This window comes from Mauremys reevesii, linkage group 6 (genome assembly GCF_016161935.1).
Source record: "Mauremys reevesii isolate NIE-2019 linkage group 6, ASM1616193v1, whole genome shotgun sequence".
NCBI lineage: Eukaryota > Metazoa > Chordata > Testudines > Geoemydidae > Mauremys > Mauremys reevesii.
The window spans coordinates 38,433,475-38,456,967 of NC_052628.1; the positions used below are offsets into that span (position 1 = coordinate 38,433,475).

Below are 23,493 nucleotides of genomic sequence, written 5' to 3' on the forward strand. Positions count from 1 at the left end.
CACACTCCAGCCACAGACACAAGCTTAATGTAGGTGAATGCTAAAGATTGCAGTGTTAAAATTACACTTATTTTAACATGCACAATGGAGCAAATCCTGCCCTTGCTTTTGTCAGTGTGGAAAGTCTTCTGGTGGTGGAACTGGTGATGTTCTGCTCTGCATGCGTGGGTAAAGTCAGTAGAGGCTATGCATGCATTCATGCCCACACAAACATTTAGCTTCAGGCTCTCTTCCCTTAGTCTACTTGCCCCAAATTCCACTTTAACATTACATGCATTCCCTAGTGGCTTCCTTCTTGGGACCCTGCTGCATGCCCATTGAAGAGGACTAGCAGTAGGGTATGGAAGAGGTAGCACAGCAAAGGAGGTTCTTGCATTGGCTGCATCCACCCCATGAGTGTGCAAGTGGTAGCTACAATCAGCCACAAGACACTGATCACTAGCTGCACAGTGACAGGATAAGCCTGTGTCTCTTGCTGTGCAGCCAGGGGCGGCTCTAGGCATTTCGCTGCCCCAAGCAGGGCAGCATGCCTCGGGAGGCGCTCTGCTGGTCACTGGTCCCGCGGCTCCGGTGGACCTCCTGCAGGTGTGCCTGCGGAGAGTGCGCTGGTCCCGCACGGCCACCGAAGCCGTGCGGGACCAGTGGATCCTCCGCAGGCACGCCTGCGGGAGGTCCACCAGAGCCGCCTGCCGCGTGACCGGCAGAGCGCCCCTCCCCCCCCCCCGCAGCGTGCCACCCCAAGCACGCGCTTGGTGTGCTGGGGTCTGGAGCCGCCCCTGTGTGCAGCCAAAGCTCCTAGTTGTCCAGGGCCTGCTCAAAGTCATATAGCGAGAGAATGTAAACCTAAAGCAACAGAAGATTATGTGCAACTAGGCTACAACGTGCAATGCAGTGGGACAATCTGACAACTGCTGCACCACTTGCAGTTGCCAATGCCTCCGCTTAAGCTCTGGCTAAACCATGGAGTGGGAAATCTTGAGACCCAGAACCTAGTACAGATCTCTGTGCCACCTCTGGAGGTGGAGACAGAGTTCTTATGTCCCTGGCCCCTTCCTTTCTTTTCTCTGAGAGAGAGAGAGAGAGAGAGAAGAATTGTGGAGTCTATTTTAACTCCAGAGAAGGTGTATAAATAACCTGAAAGGAAAATGTCCAGCATGTAAGGCTAACAGACTCTTTAAAACATAGTTAAGAAAACTGAGCTGACTCCAAAAGAGAGAAATGTACTGGCCAAGTAAAAAATGAAAAGACAGAGCATTGATTTGAGTGATAGAACAAAAAAGCAAATCCCTTCAAAACATATCAAGTAGAACAGGCTGTTAGATTTACATGGAAAAAATATCCCGTAAAAACTACTTGTAAAAAGCAGAAACATGAATGGATGACATGACAATCCAGAACTTCATCATTTCCTAGACATTTTAGTAGAGAAGACATTCAATGATTTTTACTCTACACTCCTACTTAGTCAAGGAAACACCTGAGGTTAATATTCATCATTGTTTCCAATACCAAGCTAAAGACCTTCACAGTTGCCCTCTTCAGTACTTTTCCTCATGTGGAGAGCTCAGCCATGTGGCAGTGTGCCCTGAGCTCTCTTCTGTTAGCTTTTGTTTTTCATTACTACTAGTGCAGCAGGGCCCAAAATCAGCCTGGGAAAAGAGGAGACATTTTGCATTTCAAAGTAAAAATGATACCCCATGAATTTATGGAGCTCAGTACCTGCAAGGAGATTGTGGCCATGAATGCACTGCCCAGACCTTCTCATGCACACCTCCTAATTTAGCTGAGCTGTATTCAGCACAATACCATTTTCTGGCCCCTCAGTACTCGTTCAGTCAGCATTGGACCAGTCTCCCAGTAAAGCTCATTGCTGCCTGATAGCTGCTGTAAACTACCCAGGCTGCCAAGAGCCCTCGGGGCTGTCTGGCAGCTGGGAATCAGTCACATACACAGTCTACCTTCTTTTCAGTCGGGAGACCCCTTGCAGTGGGGGCTACGGGGAAGGGGGTAGTGTAGTAGTCACTAAGGCAGCTGAAAATGACCTGGTGATCCCTTTCACAAGTGATACCCTCCACAGGCTGGATCCTTCCTCTTTAGGGCAGTTTCACACCAGGATGCTGAAACAAACGTATCCGAATTGACTGTCAAATCTAGTCCTTTGCCATTAATTATTGTCTTAATATGAGTAAGGGAGTACAGCCCTCAACGTTTCTGACATGTATAATGCACATTATTAGGTAGTGCACAGATTACATTAGTGTTAGTGCTAAATTCTGCCCTCATATACACATCTTACTCCATTGAAGTCTGAGAGACTTTGACATTCAGTGATGCACCGGAGAGGTCTCCTATTCACACAGCACAGCTAGCTCAGCTATAGAGGAGAGACCAGGCCTCAGTTCTGCCTTGTGCATCATCATGGGGGCTGTATGAACAGAAAGGCCCCAGTTTGACTTTCAGATCCCGGATGAGTTTGAAATGTTGGTAGTTGCAAGGCAAAAAGGCTTTTTTCGAAAGCTGAGCAGATCTTATATGGAAGTCATTGAGAGCATACTTGTGACAATATTTTATAACCACTTATCTGAGTAAAAGCTGACTTTATAGACTTCATGAAAATAATAGTGCACGGAACACTGTAGCAACAAAACTAACTATGGCCATTTCCAACTGCTCCGGGCTTTTTGTATAGAAATGTAAATGTAAGAAAAGCAGAGCAGAGGAGAAGAATATACGTCTCTAACCATTTACTTGAATTAGACTCTTAATAGATGGTAATGAAAGTGTGCAAACTGGCTAATGCATAAAATTGCTGTAGCCCAGACAGGAGAGGTTTAGTTAAGCTATAACCAGCTCACCTTGGGACATCAATAAGGTCTCAGATCAGATTTCTTTTAGGGATTTGTTAGTCAAAGTTCAAGGAAGTGGTTGGAAAGAAAAAAATCAAAAAGGATTTAACTATGGAGTGATTTTGCTTTACTTTTCTTGTGAACTGCAATTTTTATGCTATAATTATAGGAAAAGAGGAAGTGCCGAATTGTAGAAAGTTGCCTATCTGCTTATGTCCATGAAAAGTGGTCGTGTTTGTTTGCATTACCACAGCGCATAGGAATCCTAGTGATGGACCAGGACTCCAAAAGTAGCATCTAAACAAACACAACTATTAGACTATTAGTAACCTAGTGAAAAGATGCAGCAGGGGGGAAAAGAAAAAAACAGTTGCAGGCTAGGACTTTTCCCGGGTGTTCATGTTTAAAACACAAAAACAAACTACATTAGTTTACTCAGAAAGATAACAGAGAAATTCTGCAGCATAGGGTTCAAACTAGTCTTCACAAGTATGGAGCTTTAGCTCTCCATTCCCTTTTGTTTCCCAAACAATCACTTCTCTAGCCTTTCTTCTAAACACTACAAGGGGAGCTGGAGTTAATGCCGCTTTCTCTGAAGCCTGGGTAGCACCAGTACGCCAGTAACATGCTGCATTTTATACTAATTAAGGGATTTGTGATTAAACTTGTAATAAGAAAACAATGTTTAGAAAGCAATTAAGATGAATATTGATTTTTGCACCATATTTCTCCAGGATCATAAATGTGTAACTGATTGTACAAGCAATTATTGTCCATTAGGAAAATGAAATTTTGATTAACTGAATTCTGAATATTAATGGTATAATTAGAATAATTACACTTAGAATTATTCTGCTATTAAAAGTGATAGGAAAAAAAACTACGTAAGTCAGAGCCCAGAAAAGAGCTGGGGAAACCAATGAAATTAGAAGGCCAAGAGGCAATGAGGTCGGGTACAGATGACCCAGTCTTTTTGCAACCACGAATCATACCTATGGCTTGCAGAGCCAAGTAAAATATGTGCACCAGATGCAAGCAGCTCAAAGCTCTGGGTGCCCAAGTGGAGTGTTGCAAGGCTATGATTGCAGACCGGGAAGATACACAGCTGTACAGTGAGGGAATCTGTTGGTAACTTAGAGGAACTCATGGACAGAACTGGATGCCATAGTTCCTCAGATGAGTGAACCAGAAACTTATTTTATTTAAACAATCAACAAAAATCTTATTGGTTCTTCAAAAGATTTTGTGAAAAACCTTAACAATCTTAAATATAGCAGTTTAGCTAAGGGCAAATCCTGCTTCCCTTGCTCCTGGAAAGTCTCACTGAAGTCATTTGGACTGTTCGATCGAGCAAATGTGTGAATTTTTTTACAACCATAATTGCTCTGCAGCAAAGTCAAATGATTGTTTCAAATAGAAAGAAATAACATGTGCGGAATACAGTTCCTGAGGTTTTAAGATCAAAATGCAGCGTAAGTAAGTGCATATAGAAGATAAACCTGAACGTTTTTAATTACTGAACTACTTTTTCAATTAGAAACATAAGAGAAATGTATTGATACACTAGAACATTTACAGCACAGTGCCGTAAGTTGGCAAATCATTGTTAATGTTTCTATTTATTCTGTGAAGGAAGATAGTTTAGTCTTCTGACTGTTTCTCGTGTTCTGCTAATTATACCACCTATATTTTATTTTCCACTGACTTGTTAAATTCTGTAATATCTTCCTATCTGTTTTATGCCTACTTTGCTGGAAACTTCGCAGCAAGTGATAGAATGTTTTAAAATAGGAATCATAGCAACCCTATGAGCTAATCCTCATAAATAATCTCCTAAACCAATTGAGACAGAAGAAAGACGTTCTAGCTCAAATTGAGTGTGGCTATAAGTAATAGGAAAAAAATAAAATTTAATTTTGGTCTGTAACTTCATTATTTCAACTGCTCTTCAAAGGATCTGTCAGACAAGACAACTAGTTCCAGGTCAAGAGTGCAATAAAAAGAAAATCAGGTCTATTGTTAAGAAACATGTTATCCCTGGAATATTTTGTCTGTGTCTTTATAGCTCAGTCTGTGCAGTGGCTGCAGTGCAGAGCCTTAATCTGACCACTTGACTCCTCCTGTCTGGTGTACCATTTAATTGCAGAGTTATTGGTATATAAAATGCAGTCCTATTACAGCAGCTTCAGAAAATATTGCTGTACCTATAGGTCTGTATCGTTGCCAGTATTGATGCATTAGGAGTGCATAAGACATAGGAGTTTGCTAAGATGGAGATTTTATTGGTTCACAAGAAGAAAAAAGCTTGGTGTTGGTGGGGGGAAGGTTTGTTTTTGTAGAATTTTACAGATCGTTTGCCAAATTCTGTTTCCACCAAAGTCAATGTAGCAAAACTGCCATTCAGTGGCAGCAGAAGCATTCACGTGCATTGAAAATCATCTACCAGGCAAACTTGCTAACATTTTATCACAATTTTTAATATAAATGTCCAATGTATAACAATTATAATTGCATGCCCTTCCCCACCTCCTTTGTCTCTTTTTTGTGTCTGGATTGCAAGCTCTTAGGCTGGGGACTCGGACATTTAATAACCTACACGAGAGATCGTCAACCTTTGGCACACAGTCCGTCAGGGAAAGCCACTGGCAGGCCGGGACGGTTTGTTTACCTGCCACGTCTGCAGGTTCGGCCGATCGCGGCTCCCACTGGCCACGGTTCACCAGCGGAGTTCCCTGACAGGCTGTGTGCCAAACGTTGCCAATCCCTGACCTACACCTTTGTAGAACAGTTGCCAACTTTCACGCGGTAAATAAGTACCCAGACTTTCACAATAAGCCAAAATCAAGCTAATCCCATTTCAAAACAAGCCAATCCCTAAGAATCCCAACACCCCCACCACTCTATGTGATTAGATCCCCTCAGCGTGCAGTCTGGGACTGTGGTGGGCCCACTGTGCACCCCTGACTCTCTCCTTACACTTGTCCCTTGCCCCTGCTTGGCGGGAGCTGATCAAAAAAAAAAAAAAAAAAAGCAACAAGCTACAAGCCACAAACTAGCCAACAAGCAACTCACAAGTCTATTAAGCCAAAACAAGCCTAATTTGTGTGGGGGGTTTTTGTGGGGGTTTGGCATGTCTGCTTTGTAGTTGAAATGAGTCAATAAACTTCCTATCTGTCTGAGCTACATAATATACCTTATATGCAGGGGAGAAGCTGTGGAAATTACCCCTATACTCCAGCTATAAGTGGTCTCTTCCATTACTCAAAGGGCTTCCTTCTGCAGCCCATATTCAGGGAAACCTCTGAAATGAATAGGAGTTGTGAGTCAGAAAGCAGCTGGCCTTAAATGCTCATTCAGTTCCCACCCAGAGTCGATATATTTCCCTCTGTTTCTGAGGTTTGCATTATAGTTTACTGACTACATTGCACACAATTTACAGTCAGTACTCTTCTGGTATTTGTGCTGTATTCGCCTCTAGAAAATTCACAAATTGTTGCAGTGTGAAACTCTTTATAATATCTTTTCTGTATAGTCATTCTTGATGTAGCTTTACTTGTGTACAAGGGACCTGACCAAAGCATACTCAGATTCAGAAAGGATGAGTGTAACAAAGGCTTGCCCAGATAGAATCCCTCCGTGGGAGGACACACTATATTTCTGTTCAGGATTTACTTTTACTTGGTGTTAACAACTCTTAGCTTGATGGCAAGGAAGGAAATTCAAAATGTGTTTTTTGAAGCCTTTAAGAAGAAGATTTGAAATGACATAAATTTGAACAGTCAACATTTCTTAATACTTAGGAGAGGAGAGAAACACCTTTAGATCCTTAAAATGTGGGATAAATCTTTAGCTTTTCTAGCCTGCAGGTTCATCATATTACGCTTTTTCTCTCTGGCTTCCAGAACATAGACTAACTTGGCAATTAAAGAAAATCTTGTTCCATCCATGTCTGAAGGTTCTTGCTTCAACCCAGTTCCATTGATTTTCACAGCCTCAAGAGCATCTGCAGCTGGTAGCAGCATGTGGCAAAAAGAATACAACTGCAATACATATTCCAGTGATGTAGGCAGATGTTAATGTGGCCTACAGGAAAGCCTTACCAGTTTTAGATACAGAATAGGACACCCAAATGTTCCTCCATCACTGCTGCATGTGCCATCTAGGACTTGAAGCATAAATAGAGGGATTGGATTGGATTTAAAGAGGGAGTTCCCCTTGTGCTAGTGATGGGAGCCCTGCTGGGGGGATGATGCGGTTGAAAAACACTTGACTACTCATTTCAGACATATATGGAATATATTTAACTTAGACTAATGTGATTAACAATTTAATATCTTTAACCTGCCTTCCTTGTGTTAAAGTGCTTCCCTGACACCTTTGTATTTAATCAAGCAGAATATTGTCTCTGAGAGTTAATCATTGTCTTCTGATTACATCATTGTATTTAATACATTTAATACACTCATGTAGAGTGCACACCATCAGGGGGGTTGGCAAAACAATGGCCCTCTTGGGTCATCTCACATTATTTACATAATAAATAACAGCCCTGGAATGGAGGAAATAGTTACGGCTGCCTCTCTGTTAGTACTAAAGTAATACGGCAGAGAATTCTCAGGCTTCACTGTCTCTCTTCAGAGAGAGCTAAGTAAAGATCTTGCTCTTCATTGTTGAAAGTCAGCAGGGCAAAAGCTGCTCTCAGTAGTCATCACAGTGGGAGGGAAATGGACCTGTTGGCTGTATTTCTCCACCAGAGCAGAAAGACTATAAGGTAATGAATTAATGATGGCTCATTTGACAGCACCATATCAACACTTCTGCCCTCAAATAAAAATATTAAAGTGATAAACAGTGATGGTGTCACTGTTTTAGTGTTCCCGTTTAAAGTAATTCGAGGGTCAAACACAGTCTTTACCAGATTGACAAACACCTCCAAATATTTTAAGTCAGACATTTGTAAAGAAGGTACTGAAATGAAACCCCAAACCTGAACAACCCCAGACTGTAGGGAAGTTCAGATCTGATTTCAAACTCAAGTTGTCTATAAAATACTGTGTTAACTTCTTATTGGAAATTGACAAGATATGCAGCAAGGATCAACAACGAGAAACTCCCATTGACTACAATGGAGATTTTTTTCCCCTTTAGAATGCCCATTTTTCCAACAGTGCAAGTATTTTTGTACACTGCTGCTGAAGAAGCGTAAAAATGGAAAACATCTTAAGAGGAAGAGCCACTTGGCCAGATGGACAGATTATTTTTGCATGCCCAATTTCCTTTTTCTAGAGTATCTTCTGGTTTCACCTGTGCATGAGAGTTCTCATAAAAGGTAAACTGGAACAAATGAGCTTCCCAATGGAAATCGTCAGCATTATTTAGGATTTAAATGAACAAAATATTGTCCCCGTAGAACAAAAACAGTGAACATACCCCCAAAGACCCCTTCAGCTTGGTATTCCACATTGGCTCACAATCAAAGATAGCTAGACTGTGTCATGGAAATTCCAAGCTTTTACAGATCTTCTTCTGCATTTTTGGTATCTTTAACATTTTCTCCAGTACTGTATTTAAACTTCTTTTTGAAGAGGTGCTGAGCCCCAAAAGCATTTATTGACATAAAGTAAAGTTCTGGATGCTCAGCCTTTCTGAAAATCAGGCCTTAAGTTTCTAACCTCTACTTGTGAAAATATTGTTTAAATGTGAAACCTGTGTGTCCTCTAATTGAATGGGGCTGTGATAAGACATAAGCCCCACAATGGCAAATAAATGGTTAACATGGAGTCTGAGGGACCAGTTAGCCCATTCTGTGACAGCTGGTGGGGAGATTTCTAATTAAGGCTTAGATCCAGCTGGGGAGAACCAGACTGGGTGGTTCTTATAAGGAAAGGACTTCAGGCCCAATGGGAGAGAACCAAGAGAGGACAGCTGTGGTAGGGCTGTTATACCTTGGGGCTGGTCCTGAAGAGAGAGGACAGCAAAGGTAAAAGGGTTTCAGGCAGCTGCCAGAGAGGCCAAGAGATGCCCAGAGGAAGCGCCTTAGTAACACAGCTACACAGAGAGATGAAACTCCAGGGAGAGGGGACTAGAGAGTGAAGCTCCATGACAGATGCCTGCAAGAAGGCAACAGAAGGAGGAATATGCAGTAAAGACACTGTATAGTGCAGCTGATATACTATAGGATGCAGCTCACTTGGCTACTGCTGTGGAGTCCTGGCCCTGCAGTACACAGATTGCAGGCAGCAGTAAGAGGAAGGGAAGAGGGTGAGGAACTGCAAACTTTTGAGGTGCTAACTCAGATTTCCGCCACTGAGGCAAAGAACAGGGATTCCTCCACATGCTCCCTGGAGTCCCTGAGGTACACAGAGAAGGGACAGAAATTGAAATTCAATCAGAACACCCCAACCAAGACAGTAAAGGTTTCTGTGCACCTGCTCCCCCAGTTCTTCCCTTCCACCTCTGCCCCTGATTCTCCAGCCCTCAAAATAGGGCTTAAACTGGATGTAAGTAGTGCAGAGGAGGTGTGCTGGTCTGCTCAGTGGTGAATTTCACCCATGCTTTGGGGAAATGTCCTCACAGATCACAGCACTTTTGTAATGGCTCTTCAGTGTTCTCTCAGTTATTTGGGAGGTATCATACACTACTCTAAACCACTGAGGAATACAATGGAGAGTTTCAGATACGCAACTACAAGTGAATAGAGCTGGTAATTATCAGCACAAATTCACAGTATTGCTGTACAGTGGGAAAAATCCTTTTCAGTCTGAACTAACAGGGTAGGTAAACTGACTCTTAATTGTCAAGTAAGTGAAAATTTAGCTTATAAATCCAGTAACTGACGGTAGGTTCATGATACAATCTGTGTTCTTTTAATAGGCTTTATTACCAGAGGTGCTTCTATTGATCAACCTTCTGCCAATAATCACAGCAGATCTTTATTTGAATGTATATAGAGAAGAGCTGGGTTTGATGCCCTGAATCCAAATCAGCTCATTGCTGGTTTGGAAAATATGACCCTATGTACGTATCCTTAATGCATAGATAGTACTGAACCTAAAGTTGCAATAGTATGAAAATAATACTCATTGAAATTATCTATCTATTCAGATGTTCATACCTTGCCTATCACAGTGAAAGCTTTGCATCTCTATGGAAAAGGTTAAAATCTGCTACAGGCCTTCCAATACATTAAGTGTTGAGTTAACAGCCAAGCCACTCTGGGATGGATTGGCAGATATGAAACTAATTATAGTTGCCATTCCTCCTTTTTTCTGTCAATTTCTCTCCCACTTCTCCCATCAGCCAGCCAATCAACAGATTAGAGAGGCACACGTGAAACATAACACTTGGCAGAAACATACTCTATTCTGCCAAATAGGGTGCAATCAAGGCTGCTTTTACTTCCTGGGGAGGAGGAGCTTATTACCAGGGGTTGGGACTAGGCTGCAGTCCCTACCTAACATGGCATTAATTGAACACAGGGGCGGCTCCAGGCCCCAGCATGCCAAGCGCGTGCTTGGGGCAGCATGCCGCGGGGGGGCGCTCTGCCGGTCGCCTGCGGGAGGTCCACTGGAGCCGCGGGACCGTTGACCGGCAGAGCACCCCCCGCAGCATGCCGCCGTGCTTGGGGCGGCAAAATGTCTAGAGCCGGCCCTGATTGAACATCAAGATCAGGACCATACAAAGGGGGAGTAGGAGGAGTTTTTGTTTTCCTTCTCAAATGAGCAACATTCTGCACCTTAAAAGGTCTGGGCTTGAAAGCTCCATTTCTCTTAAAGAGGACTTAAAGCCAGGTAATGTCTGACTAAGACACATTTAAGTGCTGCTAAATTTTGAAAGTCCTGCAGAGCGCAAACCTTTTCTTCATGCACTAACCTACTTCATGCAGCTAGGTGTTTGTGCAGTTGCTGGAAGACAGCAGAGCTTGTTCTGGCTGTGCTTGGTCTTTGAGTAGGTTCCTAAGACTGGGAAGGGAGTTCTTTTGATCGCCCAATGTTCACCCATGTACTTTCTTGTTCATACAGGGACTAGCCACCATCTGAATAAACAGTCACAGGATGTGGTGAGAGCCATATTAAGCCTGGGGTTGGTAGTGAGGAGCAGGGGCGGCTCTAGACATTTTGCCGCCTCAAGCACGACGGCATGCTGCGGGGGGGGCGCTCTGCTGGTCGCCGGTCCCGCGGCTCTGGTGGACCTCCTGCAGGCGTGTCTGCGGAGGGTCCGCTGATCCTGCAGCTCCACTGAAGCCGCGGGACCAGCAGACCCTCCGCAGGCACGCCTGCAGGAGGTCCACTGGAGCCGCGGGACCAGCGGACCCTCCGCAGGCATGCTGCCAAAGGCTGCCTGCCTGCTGCCCTCCCGGCAACCGGCAGAGCGCCCCCCCATGGCATGCCGCCCCAAGCACGCGCTTGGCGTGTTGGGGCCTGGAGCCGCCCCTGGTGAGGAGTGGAAGGTGGAGCCGGCCTGCTGAATAGTAGTTCAGAGGGAGAAAAAATAAGTATTTTAACAAAATCCCAGAGGGAAACAAGTGCATTCTTCATGATTGGTGTTTAATATTGTATCTCTATTGGTTACTTTAAAAAAAGTCTGTGACTCCTGGATAGCTTTGGATGCTTACAAATTAGGGAAAGCTTTTGTTTGTTTATTTCAACAGTGAAATAAACACATCAGCCATGAGGAGAGACACTTGATAGGCGATTACTGACTGACCAACCCCGTATATTCTTTACACATGGAAACAGATATAGCCAGTAAAAAGCAATAAATTCCCTCTCCTAGAGGCATTTATTACATTTGGTATTTAAAAGAGCGAATGTCTCTCTCTCTATCAGGAAGCACCAAAGGCAAGGTTATTTACCGGCAAACAGGGCTACTCCTCACACTGAGATGATTAACAGCCAAGCATGGAGAGGGACGTGAGGATGTAAATGTGGCAACAGTGGAGTCGTACAGGGTGGCTCAAAGGAGAAAAGCCATGAAATAGAAAGTACTTGGTGTGCCAGTCACATTATCAGACTAAATACTCAGTAGTCCCCAAAAACTCAACCAGCAGCACCTGGATGTGTATAAGGTTTGTTCTTTTATCTTATGAAATTTCAATAAAGATAGTTTTATAAATTTTACAATTACAGAGGAGGAAGTACTCTTGCTTAGCGGAGACTTGCTGTGGTGAAGCTTGAGAAACCCTGTATTAGCTTGTGGAACAGTGCAGTGGTGGGAGGATTTTTATCAAAATAATTAAAATTCCGGTGCAGGAGCTACTCAATGTATTTTCCTTTAGCTCTAAATACATTTTCCCATGTTGAAGTTTTCAGGGGGAAATCAGTCTAATGTGCTTTTATGGATTTATTAAAAGGCTATGACGCTAAGCTAATATGTCATGAACCAATTTACTTCTAATTTCTCTAATCTAATATAAAGCAATGCAATTTAGGTTTGTAATTGTAATTAAATCAATGGATCAATGGTTTAATGTATCTGACTGGCCAGTTACTACAATGAATAATGACATCAATTTATTAGGTTAACACAAGAATTATTCAATACTTCACATGAAAGGTAAGAAAGAATGCCTTTATTTTAATCTAATCAACTGGGCTAATAGTCTGCTAAAAGCAGTCACTGAATCTCCCCTTTGTTTTAAGGAAGGTAAACAGATTTCTTTATAGCTTCCCACTTTGGTGTTTCATCTGAGGCTATGTCTACACCGCACACCTTACAACGGTGCAGCTGTGCCGCGACAGCCCCACCATTGTAAGTGTAGCCGCTCTTTGTCACCAGGAGAGAGCTCTCCTGACAACAAAATAAAACCACCCCCAATGAGAGGTGGTAGCTTTGGCAGTGGGAGCGTCTCCTGCCGATGAAGTGGTGCCCACACTGGTGCTTTTTGTCGTTAAAACTTTTGTCATTCTGGGCTGTGTTTTTTCACATCCCTGAGTGACAAGTTTTAACGACAAAAGTGCAGTGTAGACATAACCTTAGGGACTAGTCTTGGTCAAGCAGTCTCCATTGTCTATGTGCTCTCTCTGAGAAGTCTTCTGGGATGGCCAGTGGGAGAGTGGATTCCCCTTAACGGGCCATCAGCGCATCTGGCTATTCTATTGTTGCACCTGAAAGGCTGGTTGTGTGTGTTCCCAACTTCACAACATATTTCAAACACACACACACAGAGCAAAACTGCATAAATCCATGTATGATGATAACATATACAACCCAATAGGATATTAATGTTCAACTGATCAAGACTTTTAAAATGATATCTCACTAGGCATGGTTTGTACAAAACATATGATTATATGACAGTGGTGAATGTGGGTGTTCTACGGTGCTGCTTTGAAGTATAGAGAGTCACAAAGTTATTAACTGTCTTTACCTTGCAGGTAAACAATAGGTGCACCCCAGTCCGAGAGTACCTTTGAAGCGTTCCCTGGTGATATCCAGACCCTGACACCAGCTACTCTCAGAAATCCCAGCTCTGCTGCCCCAAAGGAGCAGTATACTCAGGGTTTACTTTAAATCACTGCTCCTGTACAATGCACAACACTTATAATAAACCAAAAGGTGGTTTAATTAAGAAAGAATAGAAATTCCACTAGAAATTAGAGTGAATGGAAACAAATGGTTACAAAAAAACAAAATTATAAAATACAAATGAGGGCCTACACTTATTAATAGTTACTTTTCCTTTCTAATAAACTAGGTACCCCCCCCGCAAAGTTCAGTCTCTTGAGGAGGTTGGCTGGCTTCAGAGGAACCAGGATCCAATCTTTCATGAAAATCCATCTCACTCACCTAGACAGATCCTCTGCATCCATTCACTGGGCAGCTTTCTCCAGCCTGTGATGTACCGAATCAGGGCTTTTGTCTTTATTCGCAGACAGGGTGATCCCCTGTCTGTTGTAATGTTCCTTTTACCGCCATGTGGTTTTGATCATGTGTGGTTGTCTTTGATGGTCTTCCACTGACCAACTGACTGACTTCTGGATTGGCCACCTTCATTACATCACCAGCTGGCCAGGGAGAGGTGACCATTCACTCCCCTTTGAATGGGCCATCGCTGAGACATATGATTCCTGTTGCCTGACTTTTACTCTAAGACCATACCACATAATTTTTAATATAGTTACATTATTCCTTAAATATTACTCCTACACCCAGATCACAGTGATTGAGTATTGATAAGTTACAAGCTTCCAGTGGAGATCTCACATACTACCCTTCATGGATAAATACCTTGAAAGTGGGGGTATTGAGTTTGTTAGGTCTGAGACAGGAGTTGTTTGTAAAGAACAGTGAACTCTGCTTGTTGGCACTAATAGGCCTCTGTGTCGCAATACCCTATCCACTAGGCTAAAGATTATGAGGGAGGTCATCCTTTTGAGCCTTGCATGCAACTAGAGCATTCGGCTATGTATCTTTCCCTGGTTCATGGATCACAAGCGGAGACAAGCACCTCCCTGCAGCCAGACTTAGGTGCTGATCTCTGGAGGGGCTGGGCACACACCCCTTTAGGTCAGCATCTCCCATGGGCTGACTTAGCAGGCTCCTCACCTAGCATGCTGACTTTGTGGATCACAGTCGAAGGTGCCTCTCTCTCCCCATTCATTGTACAGAAACCCAAGGGCCTAACTGAAGCTATGTGAGCTGCAGTGCATTTCTGTGATTTTTTTTTCTAGATGTCTAAAAGTTAGGCACCACGATGCCACATCTAACTGTGCTGCTCTATGGGTCTGGAACCTACGTCTACAGGGTCCAGGGCAGCTGCCAGGGCCACCTGACCATCTTGGAGAAGCAACAAATAGCAGCCTATAGAGCCCTACAGATTTAAGCACCACTGGATGTCCCACCCACACAGGTCCTGACTGGTGGAGCCTAACTCATTCCCTGATTGGCCTAGGCACGCTATTTAAGGCCGAGGGAAGAAACATGGAGGCTGTCTGTGTAGCTAGGTAAATCCCTGGCTTGCTGCTGCAAACAGACCTTCCTGATTCCTTGCCTTGCTCCTGACATGTCACTCTTACTAGCCTGTAATTGTGAGGATCATGTCTGGAGACTTTTTAAAAAAATCAGCATTACATTAGCGATCCACCAGTCATCTGGTACAGATTTAAGTGATAGGTTACATACCACAGTTAGTAGGTCTGCAATTTCATATTTGAATTCCTTCAAACTCTTGGGTGAATACCATCTGGTTCTGGTGACTTATTATTGTTTAAATTATGAATTTGTTCCAAAACCTCCTCTGACACCTTAGTCTGGGACAGTTCTTCAGATCTGGCACCTAAAAAGATATTAGAATTGGAAAATGTACAGAAAAGGACAACATACATGGTTAGGGGAAGGGAACAGCTTAAAGATTAAAAATCAACAGAAGAAGTGCTTCTTCACACAAAACAAAATCAACCTGTGGAATTCATTGCCAATGGATGTTGTGAAGGCCAAAAACATAACTGGGTTCAAAAAAGAATTAGATAGGTTCATGGAGGGTAGGTCCATCAATGGCTATTAGCCAAGATAGTCAGGGACACAACCCCATGAGCCGGGTGTCCCAAAACCTCTGATTGCTTGAAGCTGTGCCTGGATGACAAGGCCTGGATCACTTGATAATTGCCCTGTTCTGTTGATTCCATCTGAAACATGTGACATTTGCTGCTGTTGGAAGACAGGATACTGGGCTAGATGGACTACTGGTCTGATCCAACATGGCCATTCTTATGTTAATCCCCAGGAACTGGTTTTGTTCTGAATGCAGTATAAAAAAATCAGAGAAACTAAATTTGGAAAGGCCTGCTTGGTCATCCAAAAACTACATTCCCCGCCAGTGCTGAATTTTTTTATTTGCTACATTTTGTGCTGAACAGAGACACATCATGTGACAAGTCAGTGCAATGTCTCCATTAACTTTAGTGTTCTGATGATAATTCCACTGACAAAAATGCATTTCCTTTGTGTGCCACCATTCCTGTTTGATCTTGATTTTCTATTTTAGTGGTGGCAAGTTCAAACTCCTTTATCTTTGTAAATGTTTTATTTCTCATAAAAATGTATTTGATTGACAAGCATATAAATAATTGAATAATACTTTTCATTTGATTTTTAAGGTGCATTTGTTATCTTTCGCCCTCTATGTTAGACGTATTGAATTCTGGAGACCAGTGAGGGTAGTTTCTTGGGATTCGTCTGTGTATCAAATCAGTTGTAATTAATTATTTAATTCAAATCTTTGTATATGTGGAGAATGTTATCAAAACAAAATATCAAGGTAGAAATACCCTTTCCCTTTAAACCACCCTGACAGGTACTTTTACCTACAGGTACTGCCACCGTGCAAACAATGGGGTGTGAAATGCAAAGCGTACCTAAGTGTTGTGCTGTAACTGCCCCATGTGGACACTACTAGTGCAAGCTGAAAGGTACCTGGTTTGTGTCAACATAGTCCTCTTTCAAACAGGACTGCATTAATGTGGACAAAGTACATAGATGAATAGAGAAGAGTTGCAGCATGCTCTGAAGATCACTGTAGTTAGGCTTCCTTAGACAAGGGGTTGGTGAGGAAACTATTTCTGGACTCGAAGGCCTTCTATTGAGAATGCCTTGTGCCCAGTGCCCTGTTGTACAAATCAGCAGCCTGTCAGCTCCTGTTCCCCAACTCTAACCCATTGCATAAGAGGATGGAGATGCACTTACCTCCCTGCAGCAATATAGTCATATCAAACTACGTATATTTCACATAGAAAAAGTCATTACCCCATTTTATAGTTGAGAAAACGTAGGCAAAGAAAAGTTAAGGTCTATGTTTTGAAACGAGTTTGCTAATTTTGGATGCCCAAATTGAGACATCTAGGAGTCTGAGTTTTGAGAATGGCTGAGCACCTGACATCCATTTGAAAAAAACTAAAGTTGTGAATTTTCAGATCTCTAAAGTGGACTCTAAAGGCTAGACACACAAAAGTATTTTGGTGCCCAGCTGTTGCTTTAGGTGTATAAATCCCAGAATTAGGCACAGGGGCAGCTCTAGCAATTTCACCGCCCCAAGCACGGCGGCACGCCACGGGAGGCGCTCTGCCGGTCGCCGGTCCCGCGGCTCCGGTGGACCTCCTGCAGATGTGCCTGCGGAGGGTCCGCTGGTCCCACGGCTCCGGTGGACCTCCCACAGGCACGCCTGCGGATGCTCCACCGAAACCGCGGGACCAGCGGACCCTCCGCAGGCATGCCTGCGGGAGGTCCACCGGAGCCGCCTGCCGCCCTCCCGGTGACCGGCAGAGCGCCCTCCGCGGCATGCCACCCCAAGCATGCGCTTGGCGTGCTGGGGCCTGGAGCTGCCCCTGATTAGGCATCACTGGTATTCACAAAACCCCCACTCAGATGCCACCAGATGCTGTAGGCACCTAAACCTCCTAGGTGCCTAAGTTTTTTGCCTAGGCCTCAGTGCCCATGTTTCTACCTCTGAGCAGATGTACTACTGCCTCAGTCTAGGTGACCAGATACCTAAGCCCCAGTGTGATGCACAAACTTGGGATAAGATAGGCATTCATTCCTCTACCTAACTCATCTGTGGACATCAAGCTTGTAAGTGTGCTCAGAGCAAGCTCACACAAAAGGAGGCAGCCCCCCACCCTCCATAACTTTTTGCCCAGTGGCTAGGGTACTCAGCTGGGATGTGGGAGATCACCAGTTCAAATCCCCCTCTCTGTCTGAAAGGGGAGAAAGAATTTGAACAGGGAATCTACTACCTCTTAGGTGAGTGCCCCAACCCCTGGGCTATGGGATATTCTAATGTTGGGCTTCTTCAGCCTCTCCTGTAAAAGTTGTTCCACTGTGGATAAATAATTGGAGCAAGGGCACTGAATCATGGATCTCCTACTTTTGGGGGGAGTACTGTAATCACCAGGCAATAGTGTTCTTCTCATTCTTGTGTGAGCTTTCACTTTTTGTCTAATCCAATGACTCTTTATGTATTTATCCACATTGGAACAGCTTCAACCGGAGACTGAGGGACTAAAAGGGAGAGTGAGGGACTAAAAATCATGAGCACATCTCTTCCCCTCTCCTCCAGTGTTGCAGTGCCTAAGTTCCTTTGTGAAACTAGCCCTAGGTGTCTCAAATTAGGTACCTAAATCAGTGACTATTCCTGAAAATGTATCTGTAGATTACTTGCTTAGGACGCACTGTGATCTTGTGGGCTACCTGTAAAAATGGAAGTCAAGAGGTCTGTGTCCAAATCCTGGTTCTGACATGACTTTATGTGTGACACTGGGCATTTCACTTAACTTCTCTTAGCTTCAGTTTCCCTGTTTGCAAAACAGAAGAAAATATTTACCTCTTTGACATTGGCAATTTGAGGCCCAGTGAGAGAAAGTACTTTGCTCTTATATAGGAACATTAGAGCAATGGCAGAAGAGAGAAGATGGGGAAAAGAACTCAGGCCTCTCTGCTCATTAGCTTCTCTACCACAAGGCTTTTGGGATAGCTTCATCTTTTCCTCCAACTTCTTCAAAATTCCCATGTTCAAACTTTCACACACAAGTAGCCTTTCAACTTTTTTGTATATTTCACTAAAAACATGTTTTATAAAAACGTGCAATGTCATGGGTGAAAAATCAGAAGTGCAATAAAGTATCACAAAAAAATCATTATTCTTTTGTTTGTTTGCCATTTTCACCTGGATATACTCTTCAGGTATATTTCAAATTATAATGTGTATAGATAATAATTCAAACAATTCTCATTATTTCTACTCTGTACTTTAGCGCTGCATATAGAAGCTGAATCTCATCAACATGTAAAAGATTTGTTTTCTGAGACCTCCAGATCACTCTATAATTTTCTTCTATCATTTGTGCTTGATTCCAAACTAGGAGGCAGTGCATCACAAAATTTTAGCAATCTACAAATTAATATATTCTCTGAATCATTAATGATAAATACTGAATAGCTCTGTTCCTACTACTGATTTTGTTGAACCCTATTTCTTACCTCTCTCCAGTTTGATGTACTTTGACCTGTTATTCTTAGTTCATGGAAACTAAGTGAACTGATGTTGTACCTAAACTATAGAAGCAAGAGAACATGTTTATGATTTCCCTATTTTCATGTAGATTTTTTAACAAACTTCTGAATATATGGGAGGAGAGATACCTACCTGGTGACTGGTTAAAAAGCAAGCCAGGTTTTAGACATATTCAAGGCTTAAGCTGAGGTTCAGGCCCATCTTTATTTTGTCTGAACCAGTTCACCTCTGTCTACCTACTCTTTCCTGTTTTTAGTAGAAACTGAAGGAAAGCAGTTGTTGAATACTTCACTAAACTCCTCACAGACGTTCTGAGACCGGAACCATCATGTTCATCATTGATCCCTACATTTTACATACAAGTTCAAAGTTTAAACTAATAAAGATTAAAGTTACTTAAGCAACAGCTACTGAGTTGTATGTTCTATCCTGGGGATTAATGACTGGTTGTGAGATGTTGATGGCCCATGGCAAAGTTGAGGGTCATTAACCCTATTAATTTCCAGGAAATGTCCTTCATGGCAGTCCATTAAAAGTATTAAGAACAAAAGTTCAACACTATCATTTTTGGTAGGCTTTATATTGTTGCTTGTTTACAACATATTGATCATTATGAGATGTCCAGTTTTCTGGGCACTACTACAGAATTAATTGCGCACTGCGCCAGTCAATCTGCTTGTATGAGTTGTTTGCTGCTTGTTCATAATTTTTTTCCAAAACAAGTCATAAAATTAATGTTAACCAATAAATCTTTCTGCACAAAAATGTATCATTTCAATCTATACTCTAATGAACAGACGTGAAAAATTATATAATTCAGTAACAAAATACATTGCCCTATTAAAGGCTTAATATCATTCATCAATATTTGATTTGTAGCAACCATCAATAATAAATGTCATCACAGTCCAATGATTTAAAATAATTCCTCAGTAATGTCTTACACTTTTACTCAAATAATCATTATTTCTGCATCCTTGGTTCTTAGACTCTTTAAACTTCTTTTCTAAGATGAGAAGAATCCCAACCAATGCAAGAAATTGCTTTCCCTCTATATAGTTTGGGAGCTGGTTGTCTTTGACACCCCTCTCCCACGCCAGTGCATCATCATCAACATCATCATTGCTTTGTCAGGAGAGGTGCTATTGATTACAGTCTGTTGGTGTGTGTTCTCATGGGCTTAAGTCAGGGCATTCTTAATGGAGGGTCACTGACAGTGGAACTCACTCCCTCTGCTGGTCTGTTAAAGGCTATGGCTTTTGCAGTGTGATGAAAAGTTCATATTTTCAGCCAAGCCTTTGCCAGATGGGTCTAAACTAATGTCTACACATAAACAACAACAGCAGCACAGCTGCAGCGCTCAGCTGTAACACTTCAGGGCAGACACTACCTATGCCAGTTGAAGGGTTCTCCCATCGGCATAGGGAATCCACCTCCCCAAGAGGTGGTAGCTATGTTGATAGGCAAATTCTTTTGTTGATCTAGTGCTGTCTACACTAGGGGTTAGGTCCACAGAGCTATATCTCTCAGGGATATGGATTTTTCACAGTCTTGAGACATGTAGCTATGCTGATGTAAGTTCCCATAGCCCTTAGGCAATGTCTTCTGATCTCTCATCTGGTTAGTGTCAGTTAGTACTGACAGCCATTATGTTTGCCTTATGTAAGATACTCCTGGGTGCACTGTGGGCCTCAACATGTTTCCACTGAATTCAAGTAAGGAAAGGGAAAGAAGATAATAGAAAGAAAGAGATTTAATAGAGAAGGGAGACGTTTGACAAACAGAAGAGAAGAAAAATAAAACAGAGCAAAACTGGAAAGAGGAAAAATATGGAACATAAATAAGAAATTAGGAGTGTATAAAAATGGAAGAGACAATATCAGAAAGGAAAATAGGACCTTGAAGATAGGAGATATAAGGAAAGTCTTTGAAGGGGACAAAAAGAAATTTAGAAAAATGTTAAACAGAGAAAAATGTCTGAGGTAAAACACATGCTAGAGAGGATGGAGTAAAGATGCACCAAAATATACTGTTAAAATAAAAAAAAGAAAGAGAAGGATGAAAAAAACAGTGGAAACAGAGAGAGACAAATTCTGTACTTATTTTCATCTGTGCAACCCTATGAAATGCTATGGATTTATCTAGGTGCAACTGAAAGCAGAATTTGTCCTCCTGAGTTTATTTTATAAAGATATATCCCCAAACATTGTCAAAACACACATTGGCTTTTACATACTCGAAGATGAGGACATGAGGGTGGAGGAGGAGGGGCTAGTGAGATCAAGTGAGGGGTTGTTGAGGGCACATGGGGACAGGAGTTCAGTCTTCCTTCACTTTAAGGTCGGAATAATCGCGCTAACTATTTCTATCTATTTAGGTTCTTTTAACGATTCTAAGGCTAATTCCCAAGGGTCCTGGAGGGACAGAATTTTTGATAGTAGGCCTTTACTGCTGGAATTAAGAACTGCAAGAAATTCATTTAGGCCGGAACCTACCTACATTCAGGTAAGTGACTTTCTCCAGGTGTTTAAATAAATCCCTCATTTTCCTTATCATATTGTTAAAAGGTCTTCCTTTTCTCTGTCCTTTTTAAAGTTGTGGTGCTTTAGGAAGTCAATAGATGTTAATTTTTATATGTAGGAAATGTTTTTAACTTAATCTAAGACATGTATGGTGCCTCCAGATACTGTCCGGCTTAGTGCTGTATAAAAGTTTGCTATAAATTAATTTTGATTGTAAAGTACAAACAATTCCTACCATTTATCCTCTGATCAGGTCAAGTAAAGGAGAGTCAAGCATCTTTATCATGGGATATCTCTGTGGAAATATAGATATGTTGTGTTACTCAGGATTCAAATAGAGGAAGATTCAATTGCTTCACTTATTCCTCATTAATTACAATATTTAAAGTGTGGTATAGCATGCTAATTTATAACAAAGTTACTGTGCTGTGTTATCTCATAACATAGTAGGTAAGTAACACGTGCCTCCCTGGAAAGAATAACAATGTTAACACAGAAATCAATAACCATTATTTCCTAGAATGTCAGTGATGTTAATAGTCCAATTAAAAGGAAAAAGATTTCCAATGCCTCTTAAAATAACCTACTGGGACACAGCCAGGGATCTTGGAATTCTGCAGCAAAGAGGAGGGAATACTGTGGCAATGCAATGATAATGAGAAACCCGAGGATCAACTGTTCATTGAAGAATGGCAGCTCACCTGAAACAAGTGAGTGCCTACTAATTTATTGTTATTATTTATAGTTTGTCTTCTGGTAGCACCTAAAAGCCCCAGTCATGGACCAGGACCCCACTGTACTCCAAAGAGCTTACAATCTAAGTAAATTGTAGTGGACAAGAGGGTCACACACACTATCATTAAGACCAAGTTCCAGGGGTTCCCTGTATTACAAACCCTTCTACCCAACCATAGTTTCATGCACACACCCTCCTGAAATAAATTCCTTTTCTGTGCACAGTAAAATGTAAATATCACATCATTATAAATTGTCACATTCCTTTTCCTCACTTAAACCCAATCCCACCATGTCTCCCTTTACTTCTGAATGCATAAAGTCACATGTAGATTATAAACAAGTTGGGAGTGAGATTGTCTTTGTCTGTAAAATGCCATATACACTTAGGCCCCAATCCTGCAATTTACAATGCACAGAGTCCCCTTGTCTCCTGCCCATTGTAAATGTCAGGATCAAGACCTTTAGGCACTCTATAAATGAATACATACTAAAATACCTACTGTATTGTATTCTCTTAAAGCATGATCTTGTATGCATTACTTAAATCTACCCAGATTTTTCCCTCTATCCAATTTACACTGTAAACTTTCATATATTTGAAATCCTGATATAGCATTAATCTAGATCAGTGTTTGTCTTCTTAAAATAAGTCAATTTAGTCTGTCCCTTGGCGTATTCAATAAAATGGCACAAATATAGTGATTACAGCCTAGATTTTTCTCCAATCTTACTCTAGTTCAAACTAGTATCTGCTCCTAGGTTATGTATTGACATGTAAGATTACGATGTCATAGACTCATAGACTTCAAGGTTGGAAGGGACAATCATGATCTCAATAAAGAATCAATTTAACACTTTAATCAGTTTTCTGTTTACATAATGACTTTATCCTGTCTGGCCTTTAGAACAGATATAGAAGATAAACATAGTCAAAACTAGCTTTTATACAAGTTTTAGAACAAGCATTCCAAGGTGTTTTACAAAAGGGCAAAATCACAGAGCTGAGTTGGCCAACAGAAAAGATTTAGAAAAAGAACATTTTCATTACAAGTCCACTTAAAACAAAGATAGATCATTAGATAGTGCAGTGCCATTGATCAGGGAACTCAAAAATCTGACAGCCTAAAAAGTTTAGGCTCTGATAAACTGAAGTTCATATTTAAGAACTATAGAGATGATCAAATATTATGGTCATGGAAGCCATCTAGACAGAGATTGATAACGGACAAATAACTAAGGGGAACAAATCATTCATTGTAGATCTCACTGCAGAACACTTTTTAGATGAACATATGACAAAAAGATTACTTGGTATATCTGTGAGATGAAGCCAGAGGCATCATACTATGATTATTCATGGTATACTTGCCATTATAAGACA

General features: G+C 41.9%; 1 protein-coding gene across 1 annotated transcript in view; it reads left to right on the top strand.

The window, feature by feature from the left end:
• Positions 1 to 21,243: 21,243 nt before the first annotated feature.
• Positions 21,244 to 23,493, top strand: part of RNF180 (ring finger protein 180) — a 135,785-nt gene continuing 133,535 nt past the window's right edge. The window contains exons 1-2 of the mRNA XM_039544739.1: positions 21,244 to 21,357; positions 21,895 to 22,084. The gene's annotated coding sequence lies outside the window, so the exon portion shown is untranslated. The remainder of the gene's footprint in view (positions 21,358 to 21,894; positions 22,085 to 23,493) is intronic.